Source organism: Chelonoidis abingdonii, unplaced genomic scaffold, assembly GCF_003597395.2.
Source record: "Chelonoidis abingdonii isolate Lonesome George unplaced genomic scaffold, CheloAbing_2.0 scaffold0399, whole genome shotgun sequence".
In the NCBI taxonomy this organism is placed as follows: Eukaryota; Metazoa; Chordata; order Testudines; family Testudinidae; genus Chelonoidis; species Chelonoidis abingdonii.
The window spans coordinates 17111-31723 of record NW_027424660.1 but is presented as its reverse complement, the minus strand read 5'-3'; the positions used below and the strand labels follow the sequence as shown (position 1 = coordinate 31723).

The following is a 14613-nucleotide window of genomic DNA, read 5'->3' as shown; positions in this document are numbered from 1 at the left end:
AGACTACTGCCTTGGGGAACCCCCAAGAACCCAATCCTCTGGTACTAAACACATAGAAAGTAAACCCGTTCCCCAACGTTGCCCTCTCCCAGTCCCCTCCTGGGTATCCGCCTATCACGTGATTCAAACTCCTTGAATCTTAAACAGATGAGGAAATGCACCTGCCGCCCCCTCCTCTCTCTCCCCCTCCCAGAACTAACCCTAGAAGACAGTAATTCCTAACACAGAGAGAAATTAGCCTTCTCCTCCCCTCTCTCCTTTCCCACACCCGAATTCCCTGTGAATTCCAGATACCCTCGCGCCCGGGTCCACACCAGAATAAAAAAAAACAATCAGGTTTTAAGACAAGAAACGTTTAATTAAAAAAGAAACCAGTAAAAATTATCTTTGAAAAAATTTAAAATGGACACAGGTAACAGGGCTTTCAGCATAGACACTGAATACCCTCCCAGCCTAAGTATACAAGTACAAAATTAAAATCTTCACAAAATACAAATTTGAACTCCTCCCATCAAAGAACATATTTGCAAATAAAGAAAACAAACAAAGCCTAACTCGCCGTATCCTACTGGTACTCAATATTTCGAATTCTATAAAGCTGATTGGAGAGAAAACCTGTTGCAAGCGTCTGTCCCTCTGAGCCGCAGAGTGAACAACACCAAATTCAACATCACGCCACAAACTTCCTCCCGCAAGATTGAAAGTATCTCTGTCCCTTATTGTGCCTCTGTCAGGTGACAGCCTGCCACTGATCTTGTTAAACCCTTACAGGCAAAAGAAAAGATAGAAGTACGTCTGTTCTATTAGACTCTACTTATCTGTTTTATGAACACCTTCAATACTGTACTCCAGTATCTACATTCCACCATGTTTTTAATTATCCCTATAATATCTGGTTTCACTTCCTGCACCAGTACCTAGTTCTCATTTTGTTACCTAGCTCCCGCAGAGTGGTACAAACAGCTTCAGAATGCCACATCCCATATCTTGCACCCGGCAGACCACACACCTCTTTCTCTGATATCAGCTAATTTTGCTAGTTGGCTCACCAAACCATTCTTACCCGATTTGAAGGCCCAGATATTCGAGCCACCAGTATCACCTATTAGACTGGTATCTACACTACCTTGCCCTCCATATTCCACTCCTAAACCCCGCTTATCCTTTCTACTGTTTCTCTCTCTTACTGCGACATCTCCCCAGCGATCTCCCCCAAATTCCTAAGTTTAAAGCTCTCGTAATCAGTTTGCCAGCCTCCATCCTATGAAGTCATTTCCCCTCCTACTCAGGTGAATCCACCTGAGAGAACAGTCTTCGTCCAGGTAAGCTTCCTAATGGCAGACATCCCAAATAGCCCCCTCTCTAAGCACACGCCTGAGCATCTGTTGATCGCTCTTAAAATCTTGCACATCCTTGTGCCCCTCTTCTAGGAACTGCAGATTATCCCACTGAAGATACCTGAGCCTTGATTGCCTAAGCAGTCCCCCCACTGGATAGTATCCCTCAGGGCCGTGCAACCATGTGCAAACCAGTGTCGTCACCTACGGAGTTCCTAGGTGGGAGGTGCCTAAGATATAGTGCCCTCAGAGGATGGAGTGAGGTTAGCTTGTGCGGGCAGGGGGCGAGAGCGAGGCGCAGAGGTGAGGGGGAACTGGCCAAGACGCAGTAACTGGCGGTGGGGAATAGCCTGTGCCCGAGCGCCCGCGCGTGCGGCCGAAACAGCCCCCCCGTTACTGCAGGCGTTATGCCCTCAGCCACTCTGCCTCCCTGCGCAAAGCACGACAGCCACCTCCAACTCTCACTCTATTCAACCCTCCGAACACTTGTTCAAAATGATTCCCCTAGCGCGGAGCGAAAGATATAGAGCGCGAGACGGATGCCGACCGAGGGGACGCCAGCGGGCTAACTCACAGACAGGCCTACTCCGCAGGAGAGTATCACCCCAGGTAGCTTTCAAGAGGGCGCGGCGGGGGGTGGGAAAGCGGGCAACATCTCCCAGCAGGGTAGCTGCAGAGGGGGGGCCACCAGGCCGATGATAGGGCCCTGCTGCAGCGTGGGCGGCAGCCCTGCGCCGGGCGGGGGCGAGCGCCCAGAGTAGGCTGATGTTCAGCGAGCCGGGAGGCATGTAGGCTGGAGGAGTGTGGCAGGGATCACACGGCTAGGCGTAAACGTTCGCGTAGCACTGCCCCGGGTCCTGAGCACACCGTCGGATACAGGTCACACACATTACAGAGCACTCAACCGAATTAGCTCTAGGTCAGTGGCCGCACAGTTAAGACAAGTCCATTATTGCGGAATGCCTTTCCGCCCACTACATAGGAACTTCATGGACCATTGAGAGAACTGCCTTTCTCTAGCTACAGAGTCGGCAACTTTTACTACCATCTTAGCACCCCCGCAGTGAAGCGAGCGACGACGAACCTTACTTCAGACACTACCAGCTACGAGTACTAGGACGCGTCTAGTTGCCTACTCACAGATAACAAGAGCCACATAAACAGCGAGAGCATTCAACCTAGCCGATATTCCGGTGATGGATGACGTCATGGCGTGCAGAAGTCTGCTCCTGCCGATCCGTCTGGACTGCAACAGAATGCTCTTACATCGATTACAGTCGCCCGTGTCAATCATCCACGACAACCCATCGCTGAGATTCCCCGAGCGGTTAATGTTGGGATGTGTGTGTCTCATATTGACCTCTATCGAGCTTGCTTGCACCATAGAGAGCGAGTGCAGACAATCCTTGCTCGCGGTCCCTCCAAACTATCGAGCATCAATCTAGTGTTGTGCTCCCAATCTTGCATGTATATCCAAATCAGACAACACACTGTCTTTGACCTCTCGAGTATCACACTACGGTCCTGCCTTGCCGCCCCGCCTGTCGCTGAGCACATGACGGCCACTGTCCACTTCTCACAGCAATCTCACCTCGAAGAGGATCTTTGTCCACGCTCACCATCTGAGAAGTCGAGGATGCACCTTCATGCACCAAAGTCTGGCTGACGACATACATCCCACAGACGCAACCCCTGCAAGCCTCGACCAGGAGATATTAGTCACACTCATCCATTCAAATCAATTACGTGCACACAGCTCTTATCAGGAGGCAACTACATGCAGAGGTAAAAACTTATCGTTGTCAGTACCAACCTTCGCGAGGGACATAAGTCACAATGTTGCAGCCAGCAGCGCCACTCCACAGGCATCTCTCACATGAGTGTCCTTCACGCTGCACCTCCTAGACGGTTACCCATCCTCACTTCACCTAAAACGCGTGTATCCCATGGAAACAGCAGACCTAACTAAACACGCTAGCGCACCACCTACAGCAAACCAAGCCCGCAACGGCTAAACAGACACCAGCGAGAATAACGCACCTTATCGACGCCCTTCACTATGCTCGTGCCTAATTCCTCTCATAGACTCTATCGCCTCTCAAAACCCTGCAAAACTCCCATGACGCCGTTTTACGCTCTGTTTTTGGCCTGTGCCGATGCTGCAGCGAGAAAAGTTAGAAAGGCAAAGCCATGTAGGTTGGATCGTTGCAAGAGTAAATATAAAACATATAGAAAGGTCTAATAGCCATATAGAGAAGAGAATAAGAAGAAAGAAAGGTGGGCACGATGGTTTCTATAAGACTGAGAGATGGAATGAGTTAGAAGGAAATCTAGTATGGGGGCCAATAAATTAAACAAAATATTTGCCTCAGTTTGTAATGAGGTAATAGGAACTTAGGGATGATGGTAGGATGAAAATGAGATGAGGTAATGGAGTAGATTTTCATCCGCGACAAGCCAAACCAACATCTTAATTGGACAAATGCGGGGCCCATCTTCATTACAAGAATATTAGAAGGCAATAAATTCAAAGCCATTGAGCAGAATGTTGTATGATCTGTAAATTTACAGGGGATTAGCGTACGGAGCTTAGAATTGAACATAGTTCCTATCCTCTAAAGAAAAAATGTGATCTGCGGTAACTACAAGCACTGCAGTTGACATCTGGTAAGTAGCAAGGTCTTGAAAAATTGTTGAAAGAGAAAGTAGTGTAGGACATGATGTCAGGGTAACTGGACCAAAATACGAACATGGTTACAAATAGTTAGATTATATGCAAAACACTACCTATCAACTTCTTGGAAAGTAAACAGATTTTTTAGAACAAAGGGAGAATAGGAAGGGCGGACCGTAGGATGCTCATTTACCTCGTCGATTCAGAAGGCATTCTGATATGTGTTCACATGGGTATTTTAGACAATGAAAGGGAGGTATAGAATTAAGTGAAGGTCGATAGGTATATAGGAGTTAATGTTGGAGATGCTACAGTGGGTCATACTGAAGGTGAAACTGTCAGCTGGAGGGCAGTATCTAGCGAGAATTCCTCCGTGATGCAGTTGGGACATCTATATATATATCTTTTATTTATGGAAGTTGAGCCAAAAGTGGGAAGTGGCTTAAAAGTTTGTGATACATCGCTTGGGAGGTATTGCGACAAGAGAGAGACTGGTTATCATACGGAATCTGCGATGCCTGTGATAACTGGCAGTAGGATATGGAAATGTTAAATAGTTTGAAGTTACAAGGTAGCACTTTAGGAATAAGATTGATACTGGGTATTGACTGGAGGATGCATCAGATGGGATACAGGAGAGAAGAAAGAGAAAGGACCTCCGAATTATTTGTTGATCACAGGATGACTATGGTCACTCAATGAGATATGGTCATTGTGAAAGAAGAACCTAATATTGCAACTTGCGATGCCATCTAGGCGAGTATAATTCACAGTAGATAAAGGGGTGTTGAGGCACTGGTGAGACCTCGTGGGAATACGTTGCAGTTCTGTTCACAAATATTTTAAGAAGGGCATTCAACTGGAACGAATGTCATGCGAGGGCTACTGGATGACTTCGAGGTAGGAAACCTGTCTTATGAAGGACGACTCAAAACTAGTTTGTTTAGCTAACAAAAGAAGGCTGAGGGAATAGAGTTGCCTCTATAATACATAGGAGGTAATACCCGGGAGGTAGATTAATTTAAAATAACAAAATCGTATCAAGTGTGACCAAGAACATAAGGATATTAAACTGGCCATCAGGAAGTTTAGTCTTGAAAGACGAAGATTTCTAACCTTAGAGGATGAACGTTCTGAAAGTCATGCAAGAGCGGAGACCTGGGACAAACGACTATCTCTGCCTTCAGATTTAAGCTAGTAAGGATTTATGGAAGCTGGTATGATGATATAGCTTAATTTGGCATTATTATGGCATGTATACTTGAATCCAGGCAGGTAAGTATCGCCTGTGCTCTGTGATAGCGAGATGTTCAGATGGACGAGGGATCTAGTAGCTAAGAGAATTCTTCCTAGTGTTCTGGCTGTGAGTCTTGCCGACATGCTCAGGTTTAAACGCGATCGCCATATTTGGAGTCTGGGAAGAATTTTCCCCCGGGCGAGATGGCAGAAAGGCCTGCGGGTTTTCGCCTCTCTCGCAATGTGAGTACTTGCTGGAGGAATTCCCTCCAACCGGTGATAGTCTTTAAACCCTACATTGGGACCAAGGCTGGACATAGGTCAGGGCAGTTTAGTATACAGGATGAGTGGGTTGAGATTCTGGTGACGGCTATTGGCGACTAGACAAATAATCACAGACAATGATTATTAACAGGGTTGAAGGGAACATCAGGAGGTCATCAGTCCAACCCCTGCTCAAGCAGACAATCGCAACTAAATCATCCCACCAGGGTTTGTCAAGCCTAGCTCTAAAAACCTCTAGAAGGAGATTCCACCACCTCCCTGGGGACCATTCGTGGTTCACTGCCTCCTAGTGAAAAAGTTGTTCCTAATATCACCTTAAACCTTCCCCAACGCACTTGAGACCATACTCCTAGTTCTCTCATCGCTACACTGAGAACAGTCTAGATCCATCCTCTTGAACCTCCTTTCAGGTAATTAAAACCTAGTCAAACTCACTCATCTCTCGCTGCAGACTGAAACAATCGTAGTCCCTCAGCACTGTCCTATAGGTCCTGTGTCCAGTCCCGATATCATTTTGTTGCCCCGCTGGATCAGTCCAATTTTTCCACATCCCGTCTTGTAGTTGTGGGGCCCAAAAATGGACACATATTCAGATAAAGGCCTCACCAATGTGAATGAGGAAGAAGATCACGTCTTCTATCTGCTTGGGCAATACCTCTACTATACAGCCAAAACTCGCCATAGCCCTTCTTGGCACTATAGAAGCACACTGTGACTATATCCACTATCTGCCAAAGTACCACCAGACCTTTGCTGCGAAAATGTTGCGCCTAAGCTACTCAGGTCCCTAGTACTGTAGCGAGTGATAGGTTCACTTCAACGTTTGGAGACAGATGCAGGACTTGGCACTTGTCCTGGTGTAACACTGTCATCAGTTTCTTATTGCGGCCTCATCCATCTAATTTTGTCTACCCAGTCCCTCTATATACCATGATCCCTAGCCTTCATTGTATGTACCACTCCACTCCAGTTCAGTATCATCTAAACATGAGACTTAGGCTGCATACACGCGATTTCCGCAGCTACGAACACACCGTCCGCAGTCATATCGAGATATTGTACCAAAATCCCCTTTGTGACCGACTATGGGCGCTTGTTGATACTGGCGAACGAGGACAGGAAGCCTGAGATACATACGCGTTGAGACTCCAACGATTCTAGCCAGTGTCTATCCCCTATTACATGGTGCCTTTGCGACGACCTTCAACTCTGATATTCTAATGACTATATATTAAAAAAAAATTCCCCTCTCACCCTTATGGGTCGGTATGTGTTCTTATATATATTATATATATCAAAAAAAAAAAAAAAATTCCCCCTCTCACCCCTATAGTGGTATGTGTCTTCTCAACTCGGAGCTCTTACAGAGCCTGGAGTTGAGGTTCTGCGCCAGTATTTAGCTGTTTCCTAGCCTGCACTTCTTCTGGACGAGAGCTCTGATGTTGTCCTGATTCTGTTGGAGCACTGCACCAGCTTAGGAGTACCGCCCCGAGGCCTCCTACCACCCTGGACCAACTTTGGCCTTCACTTTTCCACATCCTCTCTAGTTCCTCTTCAGCCTGGTACTTCTCCACTTCTCTATATCTTTTCCTGATAGTTGCGTCACTGGCACTGTAATCTAGTCACACCGCTGTCTTCTGCTCCTTGTCTATTCCACGAGTTCTGTATGATTGCAGTAACCGTCTGTCCGTCGTGATCTGGAAGCCACAGAATCTAGCCCTCTATTTCCACAACTTCTGCGGAATTCCCATCTGGTCTTGGGAGGTCTAGCCCATACTGCTGTTCAGATTTCCTGTACACAATGCCAGCCACTTGGCTTGGCGTTCAGTGTATGCTGTTCCTGCTGCATCCTTAACCTGCACTGATGTTGACTGCTCTGAGGCCTCTCTGCACAGTAACGCTGGGTCCTCTCTAGTGTCGAGACCCTGCTTCAATGAGAATTGGTGCTCAGTGCCTTCAGTGCTGCTATGATCAGTGCCTCAGTGGTCCTCTTTAGTCCAGCCTTTCCAGCACTGGTAGGATCCAATGTCAGCCACCTCAGGCTATCTGTCGATGGTAATCCCATGAAGGTGGTTATATATATCATATTTAACGGGGTTGGTTGCACACCGGAGACGGTGCCAGTGATAAGACTTGACACCAACACACGTATGTAGTTCTAATGTGTAAGAGTACAACAAGGTTTTTATATATCACTCGACACAATAGGCAAAAGGCCGCTAACCCTTTATCAACTAAGAGACTAGTTCTATCCTAGCGCTGGCAGGGTTGTAGGATTTATACGCTTACGAACAAGAGACTAGATCAGCGAAACCTGAGGTTCTATCTTAGTCTATCTGTTGTGGGGTTTATTTGAGCAAGTCTCTACATCTTGTGCCTTAGTTTCCCTCAGTGCAATGGGGACAAAGTTGTGGACTGAGAAATATTAAGTCTCTCTGTAGTGTTTTGAGCAGACAGAGGCTAGGGACAGAGCAAACAATTTTCTAATTGCTGAGCCCAAACGATTAAATGTGCATCTGGATCTGAATTTTCTTATTTGCATGAGTGTTGGATTCAGGCTTCTGGTTTCTAAACTATATACAATCGCGACAGTCATGGGTTCTTGAATCCAGATTGGACATCTCCTGAAGTCGTGTTGATTCCAGGTCTTGTTGGCTTCTAAGCTAAGTTGTGTTATTCATTATTTAAAATATTAGTTCAATCTATAAAAATATTCAATTAGATACAATCATAACGGGGAACATCTCTAGCTGCATTAAGGTTTTTCAAGCTCCTTTCTTTTATACTGCGCCTTATTTTTTGCCTGGAACAATGTTATCCAGTCCCTTTTACTTTATCCCACCTCGCTCACCTTTCCAACGTTTTATTGCTTTTTTCCTTTGCAGGCACATGTAGACTGAGCCTGGAAGAAATTCATCACCCTCTACAGAGGACTGTGGGAACCTAGCAATTTGAAGTGCAAATTAAGGGTACTTTAGCCTCACTCGTGTCTGTTTCCATCTCCAATTACTATGGGTGATGGGCAAGGTTTGAGAAGAAGTATATGGTAATCAGGGAGAGATGGGCAGGCAGTGTTACCAGATCAGTGGGAATAAGGCTTGTACCAGTTCTCCAGAGGTGTCCCATTTTATTGGGGGGACCAGAGTGTACCAGGCACTGGAATTCCTGGTTGGTGGCAGCGCTACAGGTTCTAAGCTGGTAATTAAGCTTAGAGGAATTCATGCTGGTACCCCATCTTTTGGACGCTAAGGTTCAGAGTGGGGATTTATACCATGACAGAAGGGTATGTGTTCTTTAGGAAAGACAGAAATAAAGGCAAAGGTGGTGAATTAGCATTGTATATCAATGATGAGGTAGACTGTAAAGAAATAAGAAGTGATGGAATGGATACGACAGAGTCTGTCTCAAAAATCATGTTGGGAAGAAAGCTACTAGAGCCTCCTTGGGTTAGTGCTTGGGGTGTGCTACAGAAAACCAGGATCGGATCTGGATATGGATAGAGACCTCTTTAATATTTTTAATGAAGTAAATACTAATGGGAATTGTGTGATCATGGGAGACTTTAATTTCCAAGATATAAACTGGAGGACAAGTGCTAGCTGACATCCCACTTGGCTCTTTATAGAGAGATTCAGAAACATCGTATCTCCCATTAAACATTTTATCCTCACTCCCAGAGCACTCCCAGAGTTCAGGATGGGGGCTCTGGATGGGCGGCGTTTACCTCTGACTGCTCCCGGTTGGTGGCACAGCGGGGCTAAGACAGGCTCCCTGCCTGCTCTGGCTCCATGCTGCTCCTGGAAGGGGCCGGCATGTTCGGCCCCTAGGCGGAGGCGCAGACAGGTGGCTCTTCGCGTTGTGCACTAACCCCGCCCACAGGCACCACTCCCCACAGCTCCCATCGGCCACATTTCCCAGCCAATGGGAGTTGCAGAGCTGGTGCTGGGAGCAGCAACAGCACTCGGAGCTTCGCTGATCGCTGCTGCGCCTAGGGGACGGACATGCCAGCTGCTTCTGGGGAGCTGCGAAAAGCCAGGGCAGGCAGGGATCCTGCCTTAGCCCCACTGTGGCACCAACCAGATTTTTTAATTGCCAGGTATGTGGTGTTGTCCAGAGCCACCAGGGTCCCTTTTTGAATGGGCATTCCAGTCGAAAACCAGATGCTTCACAATCCCAGTATCACAAGTTAGTCTTATGAGACAGGGATAAATCATGCATCAAATTCATGAAATGGATGACAAATGCAGTAAAAAATAAGGTATTTAAAAGTTTAACAAATGGAGGAGATGGAGGGGCACACGCCATTTGGTCTAGGGTCAGCCCTGCCTGCCGGTCCTCAATGCCTCTCAGGATTTAGCTCCATTTGTAGGATTTGCCAGTGCTTCCATTTTCTTCATGAAATTGATCATAATCTCATTATTACAGAATTGCAAACGAAAATTAACAGCTTCTTAAAGGGGAAGCTGCCAAAAGGACAGACCCAGAGTTACTGCTACTTCATTCTGCCTCATTCCTTTCTGACAGACCTCCAGGTACTGCAGTCCAGTAGAATAAATCTCCAGCTATTCCTTTCTGGGCCCACCTCTGGTTTTTCAGTATGGCCTAGTGACACTATTAAAAGACCTCTCAGTGGGACATGGCAGCAGAAAGAGGTTCTTGTCCACCATGGGACAGAGTATGAGCAGACTAAAACTAGAACACCCTGAGGAGTGACAGAGGGAGAAAGAGCGAGTGAATGAATAAATGAACACAGATAAGGAGGAATTATTCCTGACATCCAATCTTTCCTCTTCTCAAAATTCTGGGTTTTCGCTTCAGGGCCTGTTTAGAACGTGAGGTATACCCCCCCTTTGGGCATTCCGCTACTTCTAATAACCTGATGCACTGAACCTCCACATTACAGTCCAGATAATGCTGCTGAGAGCTGCCAAGCCAATACCAGCTTCATTGCAGACACTCTTTATGGGATTCACTTATTACAGATACAAAAACGTTACACAAGCCATTATGCTTCACTAACCTGTGAACTTACCAATTCTGTTTGTCCTCTGGGCACTCATTGATGGTAGAAACCAGAACAGTCCAAGGAGGAAAAACCCTTGAGAGAAGATGAACAAAATCTAAAATATGGCAATAAACAACACAGGGAGATATTACTAAATAAAGGAGTCTAAGCACCTGTGTATGAGTCTGACCCTAATCTCAGTTACACTGGTGTAAATTTGGAATGACTCCATTGGTTTACTTTTATTGGAGTTAACCTGGATTTATCCTGGGACTTAGGACATCAGAATTAGGATCAGGGCACTGGACCTCATTGATATGAGGAGAATGGAAGCTAGGAACTGGATTTTTCCATTCTAGTCTCATCCTCTGATGCTCTGTAGGAGGCAGCTGGGAGGCTGGAGTCTGAGTGGATTCTCAGTACCCTGGGGCAGGATGTCATGGATTCACAGGGTCTGGTCTATGTTGCAGCCTGTAACCAGTCCCTTTGGAGAGATCCCTGTAGAGGTGCTGGGCCCCAAGGAGCTACACAGTTCCACAGGGCAGAGCCGTGGTCTCCAAAACTAGGCCTTTGGGTGCCAGCCACCCCCGTCATTTTCCATGGCTCCCTGTAGTAAGTCCAGCAGAGCCAGACTCCAGCGGGAGGTTTGTTCTTTACTTCTTCAGGGAACAACACGCTCAGTGAGTATTTGCAGTAATGCCAGGCAGTCTTTTCAAAACAAGGTAAGAATGTATTAGCCACCTGGCCTCCAGAATCTGACAGACTTTACTTTAGCATAGAGAGGCACAGGTTAGAAGATGGTCCATGCTGACCAATGCCAGGGCTTGCATGGGCCAGGCTGCTGTAGGAACAAACCATCTTGGCTCTCACTCACTGAGTCTGTTCCTTTAGTTCCAGGAGTGTTTCCTGTGTCTCTGAAAGCTCAGCTCTAAACCCAGCCACCTGTCACTTTTCCCCTTTGTTCTCTCACTCAGGGTGTTTGGTTTCCTGTCCTGCAAGGGGCCAGGAAATCTACTTCCTCTCAGCTGTTGTTCGCTAGAACTGGATGTCCTGGCTACTGAGGTTTCCATTGTCTCTTCCAGATTCTTCATTAACATGTGTAGACTTTCTTTACCTAGTTTGTTAATGACTCTGGTCTCCAACCAGATTGCTGAGTGAAATACCACATCACTTTATGTTCAATGCACAAAAATGTAAAGGCCAGAGGGAAACTGAAGCACGCACAGGAATCATAAATCATTACCAAAATTCACACAGCCACCATAGAGGGCTTTCTCCCTTTGTCCTTGTCATTTTGGGTTTTGTCAGATATAACCTTCTCCCATCTGTTCCTCGTGGATCAGGATGCCCAGTGTTAAGCAAGAAAGCAAACACACGCCCTAGAGAGGGGTAAGATGTACAATAAGTTTACAGGAGAGCATGTATCTTGCTAATCTCTTTAGTCAACAGTTGATGCTGCAGCTGCTCTCTGCCTGCCTGTGAAGCCGAACAGGTAACAGAGTGTACATCTACACTACACAGCAGACTGCGGCAGCAAGGCTCAGAACCCAGCTCGACACACTCGGGCTTGTGCGACTGTGCTAAAAGTAGCTGTGTACACAGAGCTTCTAAGTTGTGGCTTGGACGGGAGGTCAGGCTCTGAAGTCTGGGGTGGGAATAGGCCTCAGCTGGTCCAAACCACAACTTAAAAGTGCTGTCTAGACAGCCATTTTTATCATGATAGCACAAGCCTGAGTCTGTCAAGGCAGGATTGGAGGGTCCTTGCCACAGGCTGTGTAGATGGACCCTGATAGGCCAGGGAACCCCTGAAGGTCCTGAGGACAGAACCCTTCTAACTTCCCCTCCCTGGCATATCCAGTAAGTTGCCAGTTGGCTACTCCAGCTATTTAGAGGATAGCGGCTTGCCTGCCACACTCTCCCATCACTAACTTGGTTCTACTTACTTGGAGGAAATGCGAAGCCTCGGCGTCCCATGGCTGCTCAAAAGACAAGCTCTGGGATTCTCACCCTGGCAGCTTCTTTATTAACCAGAAACAAGACCAAAAGCAAAAGTGACACACACTCAGTCACAGCATCTTCCTCTTTAATACCCTTATCTCCGGTCTCTGGAAACAGAGTCTTTGGGCCAAGCTCACCTCCCTGGAGTCAGTAACTGATCCCACTAAGGGGATGGGCCCTTTATTATTGATCTTCCCTAACCCCTGCAGTGTGCTGGGTGCCCTCACAGGGCAACAGGGAATCAGACAGTCCCTACGCTGCAGTTTACACCCTCATGGGAGATCTGACACACGAGGTGAGAGTTGTATATAATTGGTGCTGAAATAAACTAAGAGAACAAGGGTTACAAAACTAAGATCTGATGGTTTCTTATCTGTAACACATGTGTCCACTTCCTGACCAGCTCTTTCAGAGTCTCCCCACTCCAACCACTTTCCACCCTCAAGTAACCCACACTAGGACAATGCAGCTCTCTAGTTACTTTCGCGTAGGAGAATAAGATTCTACCACTGCTGCACACTAGAGAAGCATGTCCTTTAGCTAAAAGGATACAAGGCTCAGGCTTTTAGTGCAGAAGATTCTAGATATGATCCCTGCTGATGACCCACAGTGGATAAATCGCTAAAATCACTCCATACTTCAGCTCAACAGCCACCTCTCTCCCTCTCTCACACACACACACAAATCCCTACCTCAGCATGAGTCTCATTTCACATGTATAAAATGGAAAATGAGTGCTTAGAAAGGATTAATGGCTGCCTTTTCTACAGAAAAGGATCTGGGGGTTAGAGTGGATCACAAAGAAAAATCTGAATCAACAATGTACTACTGTTGCAAAAAACAAAAAACAAAAACAAACAAAAAATAATTCTGGGATATATTAGCAGAAGTGTTGTAAGCAAGACATGAGAAATAATTCTTCCACTCTACTCCACACTGATAAGGCCTCAGCTGGACAGGGTGTCCAATTCTGGGCACCACATTTCAGGAAAGATGTGAACAAACTGGAGAAAGTCCAAAAGACAGCAACAAAAATGATGAAAGTTCTAGAAAAAGTAACGTGAAAAAAGATTGAAAAAACTGGGGATGTCTAGTCTGAAGAAGACCCAGGGGGAGGGGAAGAATGGGAAGGAGAAACACATGATAACAGTCTTGAAGTACATAAAGAGGAGGGTGATAAATTGTTCTTCTTAACTACTAAGGACAGGACAAGAAGCAATAGGCTTAAATTGCAGCAAGATAGATTTGGGTTGGACAATAAGAAAAACTTCCTAACGGCAAGGTTAGTTAAGCCCTGGAACTAATTACCTAGGGAGCTGTGGGATCTCCATCACTGGATGTGATGGAGAGGTTAGAAGAGGTTAGACAAACACCTGTCAGGTTGGCCTAGATAGTATTTAGTCCTACCTTAGTTCAGGGGACTGGACTAGAAGACCTCTTGAGGTCCCTACATTTCTGTGATTCAGCACTTCTGAGTTCAGAGGCTTCTAGGGCTGTGAAGGCAGTGTGACATTCTGTACCGCAGGGGAAAACTCTGAACCCCCATGTTCATCCATATAAAATGATTATGTGGTATCCAATGCATATTTTGTCATGTTGATTGTCTTCGGAAGGCTCATGATGTACTGAGCATTGTTGTTATAGTGATATTGTTGTTACAGTAATGTTATAGGCTGTAATTTAATGTAGATAATTATGAGGCTGAAAATGTGTCCTCATGGCTTAAAACAGGCCCAGGCAAAACTCTCCAAGAGCAAAGAGGCAGTTCACACCAAATGGGACAAACCCAGCCCAGTTTCACAGGAACAAAGGACACTGGCCTAGGCAACAACAAAGAATCTGTTGGACTCTTGAGTGAGTCACCCCCCTTCCTTTGGTCAGTTTGGCACTGCGATGAGGTAATGCTCACCTGACTCTGAGGTGGGGGGAAAAACCAAGAGGGAAGAAAGAACATGATCAAAGGGATAGATGTTTGCCATGCTCTTCCTCTCTCTTCCACCTCCATCAACGCACATCACCACCAAGCGACTGAAGCACTGATCAAAGGGGAGAGCCTTGCTGAAGGGCAACCAGCCAGT

At 46.4% G+C, this 14613-nt stretch overlaps 1 long non-coding RNA gene across 1 annotated transcript in view; it reads right to left on the bottom strand.

Annotated features, from left to right (window-relative positions):
- Window positions 1-12712, bottom strand: part of LOC116824778 (uncharacterized) — a 16631-nt gene extending 3919 nt beyond the window's left edge. The window contains exons 1-2 of the long non-coding RNA XR_012654944.1: window positions 12481-12712; window positions 10565-10630 (exon numbers count right to left, since the gene is read on the bottom strand). This is a non-coding gene — a long non-coding RNA (uncharacterized LOC116824778). The remainder of the gene's footprint in view (window positions 1-10564; window positions 10631-12480) is intronic.
- Between the last annotated feature and the right edge of the window lie 1901 nt (window positions 12713-14613).